Source organism: Mesoplodon bidens (assembly GCF_964165515.1).
Source record: "Mesoplodon bidens genome assembly, chromosome: 16".
In the NCBI taxonomy this organism is placed as follows: Eukaryota; Metazoa; Chordata; class Mammalia; order Artiodactyla; family Ziphiidae; genus Mesoplodon; species Mesoplodon bidens.
Genome location: NC_138173.1, coordinates 9,010,446 through 9,024,969, shown reverse-complemented (window position 1 = coordinate 9,024,969; position 14,524 = coordinate 9,010,446). Strand labels below are relative to the sequence as shown.

The 14,524-nt window shown below is 41.5% G+C and overlaps 1 protein-coding gene and 1 long non-coding RNA gene across 2 annotated transcripts in view; one reads left to right on the top strand and one right to left on the bottom strand.

Moving 5' to 3' along the window:
* The window catches only part of LOC308604802, a 121,580-nt gene that overhangs the window by 27,812 nt on the left and 79,244 nt on the right, over nt 1–14,524 (top strand). The window lies entirely within an intron of this gene.
* The window catches only part of CLVS1 (clavesin 1), a gene marked incomplete at both ends in the record, with an annotated part of 138,456 nt that overhangs the window by 83,989 nt on the left and 39,943 nt on the right, over nt 1–14,524 (bottom strand). The window lies entirely within an intron of this gene.

Below are 14,524 nucleotides of genomic sequence, written 5' to 3'. Positions count from 1 at the left end.
TAACTATGACAACAGGTAGACCTGAATACAAACTAGAGTGACAGTTCTCTAGTGTTGGATGTGTTCTTCCACATCCTATATTCCCAGTCACCAGTTGATTTTTGTTTTAAATAATTTTCAGACACGAAGAAACGATGGCGTACTTTGCTAATTCTCCCAGCAAATTATTTGAGCTAAAAATTTAAGATCTTAAAGGATGTCTAAATTCTGTGGATGTCAAGTGCTGGCAAAATCTGTTACTTCCTTCAGGCTGTCATTGCATTCAGAAGCTGTATCGTCTTGTGAAACCAGATGAAATGAACAGATTCCTGAGCATTTCAATCTGATTCAAATTATAACCAAATCTAATTCTAGATTGGAAATCAGAAAATATGTGATTAAATATGGGATTAACAGATACAAATTACTATACATAAAATAGATTCACATCAAGGATTTACTGTACAGCGCAAAGAATTATACTCAATATCTTGTAATAACCTATAATGGAAGGTAATCTGCAAAAAAGCCTAAAACTGTATCACTGTGCTGTACTACCGAAACTAACACAATATTGTAAATCATCTATACTTCAATAAAACAAAAACAAAGCAAACAAAAAACCAGTAAGAATTTACTGAATGGCTGTTATAAGCTCAGAGCTCTGTTTAATACTTGAAGTTATAGAATAGTATGTCCTATTTCTACTTTCAAAGAGCCCTTAATTTGGTTGGGGTGGGGTAGGAGATTAGCAAAATGAGTTGAAAGGGATTGATAAAATTTGAGTAATTAGGAAGAGCTTACAGAGGAATGAAAGCTTGGGCTAAGCCTTGAAGGGTAAATAGGATTTTGGATAAGTGGGAAAAAGAGTAAGACATTTCAGGAACGAGGAGTGACATGTGAAAAATACAGATATTAGCCCATTCTGTTTCTGTACAGTTCTTCTTACTAAAAATGTCTTCCTTATATCAAGCAAAACTTTTCCTCCCCCAAATCCACCCACTGAGTATAGTTCTGCTACAAAGAAGAGAACCTCAGGTCTTCCTATACCACACACTAAATTATCTAAACATGGTGGACATGACGCCCTATATAATCTCTAGATTTAAAAATATATATATTAGTAACTTTAACCATTTCTCATAGGAAGTGGTTTTTAATAATGTTCTCATCATTTTCTTTTACATATATTCTCTTCTAAATTTTAGAGGTGTCAAATTCCTTAATGTAGGGTGAGTTTTCACTAGGGCTTTGAGTTTTGTTTTTGCATTCATAGCAAATATGATCTAAAGACCCAAGTCTTTTTGAGAGATACAGCTTTGTATTGGGAAGAAACATTGATTTAAGCAGAGCGTGAGACCAAAGATTGTGAGCTCCGGCAATTCCAAAGGAAAACATGGAAATGCCCAATGGTAAACTACAAATGACCATCAGGGAATTAGAGAGTCTGATCCTGGATAAGCTTTCTTAGCAAGAATACACACATGGAGAGAATCAGGAAACTTAGAAAAGCTAAGCCTTATGTAAAGCTTACGTACAGTTCTGAGGTTGAACGAAGAAAGGTTAAGGAAATAAAAAGTGAGAGAATCATGATAGTCATGTGTTTTTTAAAAAGGGGGGTAGTGTTTCAAGGAGGAAATGATAGATTGCGTTACTGACCCCAATTCTTCACTTACCTGAGCATCCACACACTAGCTGTGTGTTGACCTCACTGATGAGAGTGTATTTCTTGCCCTTTGGCCATGTGACTTGCTTTAGCTGATGGTATGTGACTGAAATGACTGTACCCATTTGGGGCCTAGCTCTTAGAGACCTCAGATGTTACTTGTTCTCTTGCTTTCTGCCGTTGCCGTGGAAAAACATATGCCCCAGCTAGACTGCTAGACTGAAGAGAAGAAGGACTCCCCAGCCAGCCAGCCAGCCAGCAGATCTTTGAAAGAAGCAGGGCCACCCAGCTGACCCCAGCCTAGAGAAACACTAGCTGCCCCACAGATGTGTGAGCAACCGTGAATGATTGCTTTTCTAAGCCATTGAGTTGGGGGATGGTTTGTTATAAATTAATAGCTACCCAATACCAGAAGGTAGGTAACCAAGTCAAATGCAACAGAAAGATGAAGGAGAATAAGGAAGGAGAAAGGGCTATTGTAGTTGACAACAAGTAGATCTTTGGAGAATTTTGAGATAGCCCTTTTCGTTGAATAGTGAAGACAGACATCATTGATGATGAAGATCTTTAGCAAATCACTTAATTGCTACCACATTTTACTCCTCTGTAAATGAGAGATAGCACCTCTTCCATCACGTATCCACTTGTATTCACTCCCAAGAAAGAAACATTGACTCTTGGAAGCTTGAAAACTATTTTATGCATTTTCAAGACCAGAACCTTACTGATGGGTAGGCATTTGCAATGAATGAAGTATTATACTTACGGGGTGATCCCAGGAGAAAAGTAAAATAATTTTGGAATTCACTCTAGTTTCCAAATGTTTGAGTACTTCACTTTTCTAGAACTAGAAAGTTGGGCAGCAAAAAGTTGAATGGAATGGGTCTCAAGTCACGAGGCTTACCCCTGTTGAGGGGTGTGACCGCCGCCTATATCTTAGCTGATCATTAGCTTGAATTCCTTACTTCCTGGCTTCCTCAAATGGATTTCCTCATCTTCTTCCTCTTTCTTATTTATGATATCTTTGAGTTGTGAAATCCTCTCAGCTTTTTATAATTTGACATACCAAATACTTTATGTAGTTACTCCACCCTCATGGAGGTGGAACATAGCTTCCCACTCCTTAAGTGTGGGCTGAGCATAGTGACTGTTTTTCAAAGATCTTGTACAGTGTGGAAAGGGAGGGAGAAAGAATAACTTTACAAGAGAAACCAGACAAACACTTCCTCAGCCAGGTGACTAGGGTTGACATCAACAGAGATAAATCATGTTGAGAGTAGTTCCCCTGGATATGATTATGAAAATCATACTTTACCTCTGTGATCCTCCTCCCCCAAAACCATAACCCCAGATTAGTCAAGGGGAAAACATTAGGCACATTCTAACTGAGAAACATTCTACAAAACACCTGACTGGTACTCTTCAAGATTGTCAAGTTCGTAAAAAACCAAGGAAAGTCTGAGAAACCGTCACAGCCTAGATGAGCCTAAGGAGACATGAAGACTAAATGTAATGGGATATTTTGGATGGGATCCTGGGACAGAAGAAAGGTATTAGGTAAAAACCAAAGAAATCTGCATACAGCCTAGGCTTTAGTGACTAATAATGTATCATATTGGTTCATTAGTTGTAATAAATATACTATACTAATGTAAGATATTAATAATAAGGAAAACCCAATGCAGGGGATAGGGAAACCTTCTGTACTATCTTCACAACAATTCTGTAAATCTACAATGGTTCTAGGTAAAAAGTTAAGTTTTTTAAATTGCTTACTGGAGTTCGTAATCTGCCATGGTAAGTTTCCATGAACCTCTTCCGGAATTTCCTCATTCTCTCAACTCATTTAGACTTACAGTGCGGTTTAATGCTAATAAACCAGAGAGGGGGCAATTACTTTCTGTATCGCCTACAATAGCAGTTCTATCAGTGTAGCTGAGCACTTATCTCAAAATGAACTAACAGGTGACAAGTGGATACTTAGATCTTTTCAGTCTTCTTCTATAATTTGCAAGGCATTTACATAGTCAGCTATGGCTTATATCAGTTTTAGTTTGATAATGAAAAGCTCAAATGTGAAAATGTGCGAAAACTCTGTGAATTGCAAATTGCCAGTGAAATGTAAAGAACTTGTCTCAAAAGAAGGATCATTTTGTATTAATTAGGACTTATTAATGGTTTATATGTGGAGGTTCATCATTATATTATGAGCAGTTAGAGATTACGAAAATTGATGCAATTGTAGTCCTACTGTTGTTTTTATGAACTGAGCACCCAACATTGCCACCTGAGGCTTTAAAATCGAAGTCAACAGCGTAATACAAATGCGATGCAAAATAGTGGAAAATAGTGTTTTATCTATAAGAAGATATTTAAGTTTCAAGAAGTGACTCCTTTGTGCTTTGAATTTTTAGTGGAGATTTTAGAACCTAGATCCCAGGGCTAGATGCATATAAGAACAAAGAGACTACCTGTGATCAGATAACCACTTAAAGACATGATGTGGTTGTCAGTGACACTATTTCTCAGAAAAAGTGGTGGGAAGCCTCTTAGTTAATTCTGAAATCACAGTGCATATTTCTATGCTAATTCTTCTGCCTATAACAGCAAGAAGTCTGTTAATATTAGTAGTTAAAGCTCTTTTGGCCAGTTCTTGAAACCTCTTCACTTTACAATCAATATCATTGTGTTTATGACTGTCGCTTGGAGATTTTCAGGCTCCTCCTTAAACCACAGACTAGTTGTGCAGATGGTTTGCCACCAATGTCTATTTGCAGCAGGTGCAGAAACATTGCATCTGAGTATGTTTCTTTATCTCTTCATCCCATTTGAAGTTTCTTTCAAAGTGAATTACTAAAATAACCACAGCCTGACTTTCACAGTTCCTACTTTGCCCCTTTTCTGATAACGTTGCCTAAGCCACCATGGAGAGGAATATGTGCTCCCTCTGCAACTCTTCTCATGCATTTTGGCCTCTAGACATGGCAGGAACCCTCTGAGTAAAGTGGCAAAAGGGTCTGTACTCAAGTGCTTGGCATCCTGGCTCTGCCACTCAACAAGCATGCAACTCTGTGTAGAAGACTGAAGTCCAGCGTGGGGTGATCTCCTGTTTCTCCATGTAGGGGGCTATGGTACAGTTATGCAAAATTACATGTGCGAAGGAGCTTTGTGAATTGGAAAGTTCATCCCAATAGGATGGGAGGCACTATTTGTACTTGCATGGAATAGAGAGATACCCCTCTTGGTTACACTGCTTTCATGGTGGTGATGGCAACAGGACAATAGGAAATGTGCAAAACTCCACTGTGTTCTGTCCAGATGAACCTATTTTCTCCTCTTCTAGGGCTGAGGGTCTTTGATAAGTGGTTTGGAATGGGAATTCGGGTGATATACTTTCCTAAATGGGTTCTAATAATTTGTATGTGAATCAGGTTTCAGCTGGCTGGTCTCTGTGTGTCACTATGCATCTAGGCAAACAAGTCTATATTTCTAAATGAGGTAATCAAGAAAAAGTAAAAAAAAATCATTGTGTTCAGATAATATTAGGTCAAGGAAGACGCTAACAAAAATGTTTAGCTTTGCGGTGGTAGAACTAATATTTGCAAGACCTTAATCTTAAACGTATTACCCTGAACGTTAGCTGGAAAGTCAGTTAGTTAATTACTTTTCTTAGCAGGGATGGTCTCCCAGAGAACAGAAGCCTGGGATTTAACTCTGCTTCATATGGTTTGATGAAGCTCATATGATTAAGAGGAGTAAGAAAGAAAAGGAAGGAGAAAGCAGGGAAGAAAGGAAGGAGGAAGAGAAAGAGAGAGAAGAAAGAAAGAGAGAGGAAGGAAGGAAGGAAATAGAGAGAAAGGAAAGAAAGAAGGAAAGGAAAAGGAAAAGAAAGAAAGAGACGGAAAGGAAGGAAGGAGGAAAGAAAGAAAGGAAGAAAAAAGGGGAAACGGAGGGAGGAGGAAGGGAGGGAGGGAGCCCCAACTCACCTCCAACTCAAGCATTTGCTTATGGAGGACAGGACATAAAGGGTAATGTTCTTGTCTAAGAACAGGGCCCGGCTTTTGAACTAGTATAGAGAAAATAGTGATGTAAATGGTGAAGGCAGTGTTCTCTCACTCAAAGTATGAAGATAAGAGACTGTTTCTTTAGACCAATCCTGACAGGCCTATCCATCTCAGGATATAGACACAAGAATGCAAATTATTCATATCCACCATTAAAACTGAAACTAAAGTTTTCAAATTCCAATTTGCCAGGGTTTTTCCTTGTTTGTGTTTCTGTGGTGAGCAAGTGTATAAATCATCTGTGTGTGTGTGTGTCTGTGTGTGTGTACACAAACAATGAATTCATCCTTTAGGGTTGCCTCCATTCAGGCTTTTTTATTTTAAATGAGAAGATGGTTTGAATAAATAAAAACAATATTTTGTTACATTTGGTCCAAGTGCTTCTAAATTCTCCCAAGAATTGAAGAGAATGAAATTAACATCAAATGCTTCTATCTGCTCACTTAAACAGTTAATGAAATGTATCATCACTCAATGTTTTATTTTAAAAGTTTTGAAGTACCTAGAACTGGATAAGGAATCAGGAAGGCATTTATTCAAAGATATGACAAAATTTTACTTTGTGGAAAACATATAGGATAAAAGGATATTTTTTACTTTTCTGCTAGTAGATGGAAACCAGTAGAAGACATTAAAAAATACATACATGGGGGCTTCCCTGGTGGCGCGATGGTTGAGAGTCCGCCTGCTGATGCAGGGGACGCAGGTTCGTGTCCCGGTCCGGGAGGATCCCACATGCCGCGGAGCAGCTGGGCCCGTGACCCATGGCCGCTGAGCCTGCGCGTCCAGAGCCTGTGCTCCGCAACGGGAGAGGCCACAACAGGGACAGGCCCACATACCACAAAAAAAAAAAAAATACATACATGGGAGGCAGTGAAGCATAGTCATTAAAAGCATAGGGTTTGGAGTTAGCAGACTGATTCAAATCTCAGCTGTTCTGTGTAAACTAGCGGGTGAGTTTTATCTCTCTGTGGTTTAGTTTCCTCATCTGTAGAAAGAGGATCATAGCACCTACCTCCCTGGTAATGATAACATGAGCTCATGTACACAGAGTCATAGAGCAACTGACTTGTTCTATCCATAGAGTGAGTTGATGGACATGTTGGTTTTCATGATTACATAAATGGGCATGATATCAGGTAGAAAGTAACAGGAATTGCAGAGTGTTTGGGAGTTATAAGGCAAGGTCGCCCATGGCTGGGGGGTTTCAGAACATCTTCAGTTGGGCTGTGAAGAATGGGAAGGTTTGGATGCTGGACGTAGAAGGGAAAGGGCAGGAAGAGGCCACGTAAACAGTAAGTTCTGAGGGTGCAGAGACTGTTGTATTGGGAGCAGTGGCATGTTTGCCAGTGCCACTGGGGCAAGTGTAAAGGAGTGTAGCAATAGGTTAGAATCGTGATCCGTCTTCATCCCGCTTGCTGGGAGAACTACTGGCTGTTTATGCAGAGTGAAGGAGCAACAGCAGTTATGCTTCAGGAAGATTTGAACTGGTAACAGAGATTGTGTGGATTGGAGTTAGGAGACTGGAGACACAGAGTCCAATTCAGAGGAGGCCATTGCAATGTAGTAAGTGAGAGCTGAATGCGGATGTAAAGAGAGGAAGGTCAGAGGTGCTACTAAGGGCAAAAGGAGCTCTGCCGGGTAGGGAATGCGTTAGAGGTGCTCTAGTTGTATCTAGTTCTTACATGGTAAGAATCAGCACCCAGGACAGCAACGCACAATATTAATATTAGTTATTAATATGACTTGACTTCGGGGCTGTCAAGGGGGTACCTAGAAGTGCATGGCTGTGTGGGGTCTGCATTCCTGCCACTCAAGTGATGAAATATCACCCTAAGTAGAAGCCATGTCTGCAGAAGAGAATGTTTCCTGTTCTCTTTGCAAGAAGGGACCATTTGCCTCTCTAACCTAGACCATGAGCTCCATCAGGGCTGGACGTGTGTAGTATTTGTCTTTGAATCCCTGTAAATCACTTAGTACCTATGCATAGTAGATGCTGAATAAATGATTCTTAGTAAATGAATGAAGGCAAATGTTAAACCAACCTGTTGGAAGCTTTGAAACACTAAAAATAGACAAAACCCACTTTGGGAGCACCACTGGGTACATTTTCTTCCTCTTCAATGCCTCTTATGCTCATTGATAGGAGCAGTGATGGCACATGTATGTCCTTAAGCCCTTTTTCCATAATGGCTCATATTTATAAAATAATATGCTACTAAGTACCATGTATACAAGAATTGGAAAGAAAACCAGGCTTTAAGATTAATTTGGGGGACTTTCCTGGTGGCGCAGTGGTTAAGAATCAGCCTGCCAATGCAGGGGACACAGGTTCTATCCCTGGTCCGGGAACATCCCACATGCTGAGGAGCAAGTAAGCCTGTGCACCACAACTACTGAGCCTGCACTCTAGAGCCCGCGAGCTACAAGTACTGAGCCCATGAGCCACGACTACTGAGCCTGCGCTCTAGAGCCTGCGAGCTACAAGTACTGAACCCATGAGCCACGACTACTGCACCTGTGCTGTGGAGCCCACGAGCTACAACTACTGAGCCCATGTGCCACAACTACTGAGCCTGCGCTCTAGATCCCGCGAGCTACAACTACTGAGCCCGTGCACCACAACTACTGAGCCTGCGCTCTAGAGCCCGCGAGCCACAACTACTGAGCCCGTGAGCCACGACTACTGAGCCCGCGTGCCTAGAGCCCACGCTCCACAATGGAAGCCACCGCAATGAGAAGCCCGTGCGCCGCAACAAAAAGTAGCTGCCACTCACTGCAACTAGAGAAAGCCCACGCTCAGCAACGAAGGCCCAACACAGCCAAAACCAAATACATAAAATAAATAAATTTATTTTAAAAAAAGGATTAATTTTGGTTTAGGAGAGGGCTGTGGCTGTATTCACATAAGGTTAGTGTGGGCAGTAAGAAGATTACAATCTAGAACAGTTAATAATAAATGCTAGATGGATGTCTACAGATAGGAAGGCTGGTATACCACAAGATTCTTAGCCCACTGGGAAAGAACTGGTCCCAAAACACCACTTGAAGACAGCCGAAATGCAAGCAAGGAAGAGGTTTATTTCATTAGCCCTCTAGATGGGGATTGGGCCAGGGCCTATAGGGAGCAGCAGCCATGGAAGAAAAAACACCCCAATGGGAGTGAGCTCTGAGCATTCCATCCATTACTAAATGACTATGACAAATTAGTTTCATGCTTATCTATTCTGGTAACTCTTTGGCTGAGGAGCTTCAGAAAAGTAAAAACCAGGAAGAGTCTCAAGAATGCAAAGAAAGCACTTAAGACTAGACATGGAGCTATGATCATATCAGCCTAACTGGGGTCACAAACAGCAAGATCTCCTCTGACATGGGTGAATGAATATGAGTGGCCACATTACTCTTACTTACAGTGGAATTCAATTGATACTTGTAGATCTTGTGTGGAGTTCATGGTAGTGTACTAGCCACTGCTTGAAATGGAATATTCTTTCCTCTAAGTCTGTCTGGCTCTTATAGGCATAAAATCACTTTCAGGGTAAGACATTGGACAATAAGATGAGGAGGCATTTTAGGAAAACATACCTCCCATGGTACTACACTGCTTGGAATGGTTTTGCCCTCCTGAGGTCCTTCCCTCTGAGTGATATGCTGCAATCACTCTTGCAATCAAGAGATTCCTTTCTGAAATCACAAACTGTGTGCAAGACAGTTTGAACTAAATAGTGCATTAGCAAAACAACTCTATAGATGTTATCTTTCATGGAAGGCATACCTGTGACTTGAGTTGGAAGTATGCAGCATCTCATCATTTTAATTAATTCATAAAATTGCCCATCTCCAATGAAAACTCCAAACCTCTGTATTTAATGAAGACATCAGTGTCTTCTGGCAGGATAGCAAGATCTTAAAACCAAGAGAAGTCCCAAGGTTCTAAACTTAGTTGCCTGTAACTAGGAGTCTCAACCCTGAAAAATATGGGTAATTCACATCAGAAGCTTTAACAGAGACTGATTGAATTCAGGGAGTCTGCAATCTGATTGAAGTTTTCAAAGTTGGTTTATCCTTTCCCATTTTGAAAATTCTAGTCTTCTAGTCATAAGCTACTTAAACAGCAGCAAGTAATCAAATGTATGCACGATTAAAAGGAGAGAGCCACAAGGAAATCATTACATAATGGAAAGAAAAAGCTTATTTTTGTAGATAATATATTCAGGAGAGCTTTATAATCTACTCTGATAGAAATACAACTTGTTGGCTGGTTTCCAGATAGGCATCCTCTATCTGGCTATCACCCTTGAGCTGTTTCATCTTCCTCAAGACACCTCAAGGTTATTGGATTCTCAGAGAGAGAAAGATATAAGGCTCCCACGACCATCGCAGCTATCAGGCTCAGGAAGCCCCTTAGCACTGTTTATACTGTCTCTGAGCTTTGGCACCACTGAGGCTAGTCTGACAGGAGGACTTTTTGGTCTTGATCAACCCCTATAATGCTTCTGATGGTTCACAAATTGCAATAATGACAAGCAGTTTGATCATCCTTCTGAAACTAAGATAAATATATTTCATGCCCAGAAGGAACAAGCCTTTTGCAAACCCCACGTACTTTTCTTCCAGAACTGAACATGTACTTCAGTGAAAAATCCCCTTTGGAGGTTTCAGAAGACAGGTTGGACCTTGAGTGCTGTGCCTGTAATAGTTACCTGGCAGGACCAGATGTGTCAGAAGAGAGATGTGGGAATTTCTAGAATTCTCCTAGAAGAGGTTCCACACGTACATTCCCTGGGCCCCAACCCAGCCCAATTCAGATAGTGGGTTATGGAGATGAAAGAGTGGCAGTGCCCTCTCCCTGCACCCTCTTCCCAAACCAGTGGCCTGGAAGCTCCCATGAACTCACTTACGGACCCCCAGTCAAAACACAAGCTCATATCTTTACCCTGCTTATTTTGGGAATCAGAATCAAAACAAAAGGTAACTCTTGAAACGTTCATAAAAAAATAAGCATAGGCTCTACATAGTTCATTTAACAACAACCACAAAACCAACGCAGGGTTTGGTTGACTTCCTAGCTGAGGGAGTGTGCTTAGAGGGTTAATTTTGCCCCTTAAGGTAACTTTACTTATGGAAGGTCAGATGCCTCTGTAGGGAATCATTTAATGGAGGTGGTTAAAGACAACATTGGTTTCTTTTACTTAATTACATCACAGATTATCACTTGGCAATTCTCTAAGCAATTAGAGCCAGTGGTTATTATTTATTGCTGCCACTAAACAGTAGCTGCACTGCAGGAGATACTGTAAAACATAAACATACATTTATCTTCAACATAAGTCCAAAATATCCTACTCTGAATAGAACAGAATTTGGAAAAGGTATTACATATGTATAGAGACACAATTTATGTATTTTAAATGTATTTCTCACACAAAGAGAAAATACAGCATTTTAGGACTTGGAATTTTGCTGTAGGAGGATTTCATTGCCTATATTTATCCTAACAAAATCTCAGAGGTTGTAAAGGACAACCTAGAAAGATCAGCAGTTTAATTTCCAAAGAGGAAAAAATTTAAATGCTCAGGCTCCAGAGAGTTTTATCTCAAAATTTCCCTCTTGCTTTGATCCTCATCTGCTACGAACTGGTGGGTTATTACCCATTCCTCTTCTATCAGTCAAGGCACAAGGAGGGTATTTCTAGTTCTGGCTGGTAAGAACATTCCCGGAGGAAAGAGCTGGAATTTTCTGTCTCTTTCACCCACATTCAGGAATATGGGATGGTACTTACCCACCCACTTAATTCTCTGGACTCTGGGGAAGCTTGGAGGAAGGGAGAATGGATTAAGATGAGGTTGGTTCTTCCAGAATGGATTTACAATTCAAATAGAATGAAGCAATAGAGAGCTACAAGGAAACTTGGTGATTGATTACAAGGTGATTTTCAGCAGAAGGTAGGATCACTCCCCCCCCCCAATTTGGGGGACATCTGGTTATGTGTATGGGAGGGAGTCATTGCTGGTTTTTACAATATTTGGAGAACGCTGCCAGCATTTATTGAGCAGAGGCCATTGATGCTAAATATCCTGCAATGTGCAGTACAGGCCCCAGAATAAGATCCCCAGCCCCAATGCCAGTAACTTCTTCATCTTAAATGGTGAAGTTCAGATCCAGAGATGCTCAGTGAAACCTCATGAGCAGTTGGTTGCACAGTCATCACAGGGTTCCTGACTCCTGAGTCTAGAATGCCTGTCACAGCTCTGAGACTCACAGAACATTCAAAGGAAGAAACACTGGCTCAGATGGGAGGCTGAGCGGGGTGTGGAATCAAGAATTTCTTGCTGCTTCTCCCTTGCACTTTCTTACTCTGTGCCTAGACTATTCTTTCCCTTCTCCTCACCAGGCTCTTTCTCACTCTTTAAGCCTTGAGTCAAATGATACTTTGTTAGGAACACTTTCCTGCCACCGGAAGTGTCAGAGTATTGACAAAAAGCCCCATCTTGACCAAACTTTAGTCAGGTTCCTCTGAGTGTTTTCTTCATCCAGGCCTCCTCCTTGGTCTACATCCTCGGCCTGCAGAGCCCAGTTTTCGCAAAAAACCCTGCTAAGCCAGGATTGGAGAATATTGACCATATTGAGAAATTTGAGAATATTGAGAATCTCCCCACCTTTCATATCTTTTTTTTTTTTTTTTTTTTTTTCTGTACGCAGGCCTCTCACTGCTATGGCCTCTCCTGTTGCGGAGCACAGACTCCGGACGCGCAGGCTCAGGGGCCATGGCTCACGGGCCCAGCCGCTCCGCGGCATATGGGATCCTCCCGGACCGGGGCACGAACCGGTGTCCCCTGCATCGGCAGGCGGACTCTCAACCACTGCGCCACCAGGGAAGCCCCCCACCTTTCATATCTTAAGCCAAGTTTCTCCCCACCGCCCCCATCCTTGGCACCTAACCAAATTCCTCTTAGGAATTTTCCATCCACTCCCTCTCCTGCCCATCAGCCATAAATCTCCACTTGTCCCTTGTCAGACACTCTCTCCTATTACAATAGTCTGGACCCCTATATGCCTGTATATACGCAATATAGGCAGACCTCATGTTATTGAGCTTTGCTTTATTGCACTTCATGGACACTGCGTTTTTACAAATCGAAGGTTTGTGGCAACCCTGCATCAAGCACGTCTATCAGTGCCGTTTTTCCAACAGCATTTGCTCACTTTGTATCTCTGTGTCTTTTGGTAATTCTCACAATATTTCAAGCGTTTTCATTATTATTATATTTGTTATGATGATCCGTGATCAGTGATCTGTAATGTTACTATCTTCATTGTTTTAGGGCACCACAAGTCACACCCATATAATAACTTAATGGATTAAAGTCTGTGTTCTGACTGCTCCGCTGAGTGGCTCTTCCACTGTCTGTCTGTCTCCCTCTCCTCGGGCTTCCCTGTTCCTTGAGAAACAATGATATTGAAATTAGGTCAATAACCAATAACCAAACAATGGCTTCTAAGTGCTCAAGTAGGAGTCGTATGTCTCTCACTTTAAATCAAAAGCTAGATATAATGAAGCTTAGTGAGGAAGGCATGTCGAAAGCCAAGACAGGCCAAAAGCTAGGCCTGTTGCACCAGTTAGCTAAGTTGCCAATGCAAAGGACATGTTCTTGGAGAAATTTAAAAGTGCTACTCTAGTGAACATATGAATGACTTAAAAAAAAAAAAAAAAGTGAAACAGCCTAATGGCTGATATGGAGAAAGTTTTAGGGATCTGGTTAGAAGGTCAAACCAGCCACAACATTCCCTTAAGCCAAAGCCTAAGCCAGAGCAAGGCCTCAGCTTTCTTCAATTCTGTGAAGGCTGAGAGAGGTGAGAAAGCTGCAGAAGAAAAGTTTGAAGCTAGCAGAAGCTGGTTTATGAAGTTTAAGGAAAGAAGCCCTGTCCTTAACATCAAAGTGCAAGGTGAAGCAGCAAGTGCTGTTGTAGAAGTTGCAGCAAGTTATCCAGGTCTAGCTCAGATAATTAATAATCTTTACAATAATATAATGATGGATACCTTTTATTATATATTTGTCCAAACCCATAGAATGTACAACACCAAGAATGAACCATAATGTTAACTATGGACTTTGGGTGATTATGATGTGTCAATGTAGGTTCATCAGTTGTAACAAACGTACCATTCTGATGAGAGGTGTTGATAATTGGGAGGCTACATGTATGGGAGCAGGGGGTAGATGGGAAACCTCTGTACTTTCCTCTCCATTATACTGTGAATCTAAAACTACTCTTAAAAAAAAACAAATAAGGGCTTCCCTGGTGGCACAGTGGTTGAGAGTCCGCCTGCCGATGCAGGGTACACGGGTTCGTGCCCCGGTCCGGGAAGATCCCACATGCCACGGAGCGGCTGGGCCCGTGAGCCATGGCCGCTGAGCCTGCGCGTCCAGAGCCTGTGCTCCGCAACAGGAGAGGCCACAGCAGTGAGAGGCCCGCGTACCGCAAAAAAAAAAAAAAAAAAAATTTATTAAGAGCAACTACAAAAGAAAATGACTCATAAGTTCTTCTGTTTGTTAGGATGGACACTAAATTCCACATGCCCAGTGTACCCTAAGCTCATAGCTTTTAGATCACTTCCATTGCATTGTTCTTCCTGCGTTACTCGGGCAGCCTCTCTCCTGGGATACTCAGATCTTGAGAGGGGAGGTGGGTTTTCAGTTCTCTGCTCCTGAAGGTGGGCTTTAAGGGCAAACACACCTGTCGGCACAAATCTTCATAATCATGTTCAGCTTTATATCCTGGAAGGGGAATGATGGTGTCATGCCTGGAATTC